This window comes from Rhinoderma darwinii (assembly GCF_050947455.1).
Source record: "Rhinoderma darwinii isolate aRhiDar2 chromosome 2 unlocalized genomic scaffold, aRhiDar2.hap1 SUPER_2_unloc_54, whole genome shotgun sequence".
In the NCBI taxonomy this organism is placed as follows: Eukaryota; Metazoa; Chordata; class Amphibia; order Anura; family Rhinodermatidae; genus Rhinoderma; species Rhinoderma darwinii.
The window spans coordinates 110001-114973 of record NW_027461723.1 but is presented as its reverse complement, the minus strand read 5'-3'; positions in this window follow the sequence as shown (position 1 = coordinate 114973).

The window sequence follows — 4973 nt, the reverse complement described above, 5'->3', positions numbered from 1 at the left end:
GTCCCCGTCGGCCTCGCTGGCAGGTCTGTCTTCATTGACGTTTTGGAGGAAAAACCCTATGAGGTTTTTATTTTGGGCTTCAGCCGGGCAGCAGTTCCAGGAGCCCGGGTAAGTTGGCACCTTACCCCGGTGTATTTGAGGTGGTGACACTTTTAGGGGTGCGAATATATCTCCTTCACCTGAAATCCTGTGAGAGGGCATTTAGGTTTTGAGTTCCAAGTCCCAACGGTTCTTCCTAGCGGGAAGTCCTAACCGTTCGTGGCCGAGAGTGACTTCCAGGGTGTGAGCGATAGGCACCGGCCCTCTCATGGTGTCTCCTGGAAGTCCCCGTCGGCCTCATTGGCTGGTCGGTCCGCTGCACCTGAACTTCCACGAAAGAACTTTGGTACATTCTTTCTGGAGTCCCAGGCCGACCAGCAGTTGTAGGAGCTCGGCCACGTTGGCGACTCCAATCGAGAGTACCGTGAAGGAGGACGTGCTGCACGTTCTAGCGGGAGCTGCACCTGGTCCAACCCGAGAAGGACTTCCATGGTGTGACCGGTATGTAGTGGCACGTCATGCCGGCCTCCTGGAAGTCCCCGTCGACCTCGCTGGCAGGTCTGTCTTCATTGACGTTTTGGAGGAAAAACCCTATGAGGTTTTTATTTTGGGCTTCAGCCGGGCAGCAGTTCCAGGAGCCCGGGTAAGTTGGCACCTTACCCCGGTGTATTTGAGGTGGTGACACTTTTAGGGGTGCGAATATCTCCTTCACCTGAAATCCTGTGAGAGGGCATTTAGGTTTTGAGTTCCAAGTCCCAACGGTTCTTCCTAGCGGGAAGTCCTAACCGTTCGTGGCCGAGAGTGACTTCCAGGGTGTGAGCGATAGGCACCGGCCCTCTCATGGTGTCTCCTGGAAGTCCCCGTCGGCCTCATTGGCTGGTCGGTCCGCTGCACCTGAACTTCCACGAAAGAACTTTGGTACATTCTTTCTGGAGTCCCAGGCCGACCAGCAGTTGTAGGAGCTCGGCCACGTTGGCGACTCCAATCGAGAGTACCGTGAAGGAGGACGTGCTGCACGTTCTAGCGGGAGCTGCACCTGGTCCAACCCGAGAAGGACTTCCATGGTGTGACCGGTATGTAGTGGCACGTCATGCCGGCCTCCTGGAAGTCCCCGTCGGCCTCGCTGGCAGGTCTGTCTTCATTGACGTTTTGGAGGAAAAACCCTATGAGGTTTTTATTTTGGGCTTCAGCCGGGCAGCAGTTCCAGGAGCCCGGGTAAGTTGGCACCTTACCCCGGTGTATTTGAGGTGGTGACACTTTTAGGGGTGCGAATATCTCCTTCACCTGAAATCCTGTGAGAGGGCATTTTGGTTTCGTGTTCCAAGTCCCTACGGTTCTTCCTAGCGGGAAGTCCTAACCGTTCGTGGCCGAGAGTGACTTCCAGGGTGTGAGCGATAGGCACCGGCCCTCTCATGGTGTCTCCTGGAAGTCCCCGTCGGCCTCATTGGCTGGTCGGTCCGCTGCACCTGAACTTCCACGAAAGAACTTTGGTACATTCTTTCTGGAGTCCCAGGCCGACCAGCAGTTGTAGGAGCTCGGCCACGTTGGCGACTCCAATCGAGAGTACCATGAAGGAGGACGTGCTGCACGTTCTAGCGGGAGCTGCACCTGGTCCAACCCGAGAAGGACTTCCATGGTGTGACCGGTATGTAGTGGCACGTCATGCCGGCCTCCTGGAAGTCCCCGTCGACCTCGCTGGCAGGTCTGTCTTCATTGATGTTTTGGAGGAAAAACCCTATGAGGTTTTTATTTTGGGCTTCAGCCGGGCAGCAGTTCCAGGAGCCCGGGTAAGTTGGCACCTTACCCCGGTGTATTTGAGGTGGTGACACTTTTAGGGGTGCGAATATCTCCTTCACCTGAAATCCTGTGAGAGGGCATTTAGGTTTTGAGTTCCAAGTCCCAACGGTTCTTCCTAGCGGGAAGTCCTAACCGTTCGTGGCCGAGAGTGACTTCCAGGGTGTGAGCGATAGGCACCGGCCCTCTCATGGTGTCTCCTGGAAGTCCCCGTCGGCCTCATTGGCTGGTCGGTCCGCTGCACCTGAACTTCCACGAAAGAACTTTGGTACATTCTTTCTGGAGTCCCAGGCCGACCAGCAGTTGTAGGAGCTCGGCCACGTTGGCGACTCCAATCGAGAGTACCGTGAAGGAGGACGTGCTGCACGTTCTAGCGGGAGCTGCACCTGGTCCAACCCGAGAAGGACTTCCATGGTGTGACCGGTATGTAGTGGCACGTCATGCCGGCCTCCTGGAAGTCCCCGTCGGCCTCGCTGGCAGGTCTGTCTTCATTGACGTTTTGGAGGAAAAACCCTATGAGGTTTTTATTTTGGGTTTCAGCCGGGCAGCAGTTCCAGGAGCCCGGGTAAGTTGGCACCTTACCCCGGTGTATTTGAGGTGGTGACACTTTTAGGGGTGCGAATATCTCCTTCACCTGAAATCCTGTGAGAGGGCATTTTGGTTTCGTGTTCCAAGTCCCTACGGTTCATCCTAGCGGGAAGTCCTAACCGTTCGTGGCCGAGAGTGACTTCCAGGGTGTGAGCGATAGGCACCGGCCCTCTCATGGTGTCTCCTGGAAGTCCTCGTCGGCCTCGTCCACCTGTCGTTAAGCTGTGAGAGGAGCACGTGCTCCCGCGCCGTTTGAGTCTTTGGAATTTGTCCAAGACTCCTCAGATCGATCTGGCTCCCCGCGACCCGGCGGCGGAGGGACCACTCGCTCGGCAGTGCTTTGGAGCCCTGTCGGTTACGGCGAGCGCGTCTTCCTCCCACACCGTCCGGGTCTGTTTCGCCCCCGGCCACCTACGGCCGGTGTCCCAAAAAGCCCGGCGGTCCTGCTAAGGCGGGCGCCGGTACCTCTCGCTCCCGCGAGGTGCGTTTGCTCAGTGCTGCTTCTATCACTCTAAAAGGCGTCCGAGAGTGCGCTGGTGTCGCCGGAGCCCGAGGCGCGAGAGAAAGCTTTAAACGACGGGGAGGCAGTGACCGCCCCCGTATGTCCGCTGCTCGCAAGGGCCTCTCTAGCCGAGGTGCTCCCAGGCGCACCCGCGCATGGGGCACGGTTGTTTCTCGCAAGTAGTCCAAAGCCGTCTTCCGCCTCGCCCGAGGCTGGAAGTGTCGGCGTGGCTCCCGCATGCAAGCCACACGCGGCTCCACGGTGGCTTCCCTCCCCCCCTCTCCGGAGGGGGCGGCCCCATCCCATGTGGAGCCGCTAAGCCGCCGGGAAAGCGGCCTCGGTTCCCCGTGGGCGACAAAGGCGTCCTCCTCGGCACTTTGCGAGCTGGGCCGCCGGAGAGAGCAGTTAACCCGGATTGTCGAGGTTGTCCGTTGCCTTTGTCCCATATTACCTAAGCCTGGTCCTTGTTACCTTACTGGTAAGGGTTAGGGACGCTGAGCGCGCTCCATCTTCTCGGCTCTATGTTGGGCTCTCTCTAAACAGGTCCTCGACTTAAGACCGACCGGTCTTCGTAGGCATACTTCATCTCGGCAGGTTGCGAGCTGGGCCGCCGGTGAGAGCAGTTAACCCGGATTGTCGAGGTTGCCGTTGCCTTTGTCCCATATTACCTAAGCCTGGTCCTTGATACCTTACTGGTAAGGGTTAGGGACACTGAGCGCGCTCCATCTTCTCGGCTCTATGTTGGGCTCTCTCTAAACAGGTCCTCGACTTACGATGCTGCCCCGACCGACCGACCGGTCTTCGTAGGAGTCCTCCATCTCGGCAGGTTGCGAGCTGGGCCGCCGGTGAGAGCAGTTAACCCGGATTGTCGAGGTTGCCGTTGCCTTTGTCCCATATTACCTAAGCCTGGTCCTTGATACCTTACTGGTAAGGGTTAGGGACGATGAGCGCGCTCCATCTTCTCGGCTCTATGTTGGGCTCTCTCTAAACAGGTCCTCGACTTACGATTCTGCCCCGACCGACCGACCGGTCTTCGTAGGCGTCCTCCATCTCGGCAGGTTGCGAGCTGGGCCGCCGGTGAGAGCAGTTAACCCGGATTGTCGAGGTTGCCGTTGCCTTTGTCCCATATTACCTAAGCCTGGTCCTTGATACCTTACTGGTAAGGGTTAGGGACGATGAGCGCGCTCCATCTTCTCGGCTCTATGTTGGGCTCTCTCTAAACAGGTCCTCGACTTACGATTCTGCCCCGACCGACCGACCGGTCTTCGTAGGCTTCCTCCATCTCGGCAGGTTGCGAGCTGGGCCGCGGTGAGAGTATGTAGCCCGGACTGTCCTGAAGCGTCACAGTGGCATATTGAACACCCCGGTTGACTTACATTTATGTGGTCGCGAAACCTGGTTGCGGTCTCAGTGCCAATCTGCGTCCAACAACGGGGCTCTTGGTTGCTCTCTTTCCATGTGTCCTAGACTGTCTTCCGATGCCTTGGAAGGGTCGGTCGGTTGTTTGAAGGCATCCTCCTCCTCGGCAGGTTGAGAGCTGGCCCGCGGTGAGAGTATGTAGCCCGGACTGTCCTGAAGCGTCACAGTGGCATATTGAACACCCCGGTTGACTTACATTTATGTGGTCGCGAAACCTGGTTGCGGTCTCAGTGCCAATCTGCGTCCAACAACGGGGCTCTTGGTTGCTCTCTTTCCATGTGTCCTAGACTGTCTTCCGATGCCTTGGAAGGGTCGGTCGGTTGTTTGAAGGCATCCTCCTCCTCGGCAGGTTGAGAGCTGGCCCGCGGTGAGAGTATGTAGCCCGGACTGTCCTGAAGCGTCACAGTGGCATATTGAACACCCCGGTTGACTTACATTTATGTGGTCGCGAAACCTGGTTGCGGTCTCAGTGCCAATCTGCGTCCAACAACGGGGCTCTTGGTTGCTCTCTTTCCATGTGTCCTCGACTGTCTTCCGATGCCTTGGAAGGGGGGTCGGTTGTTTGAAGGTGTCCTCCTGCTCGGCAGGTTTCGAGCTGGGCCGTCGGTGAGAGCAGGTAGCCGGGATTGTC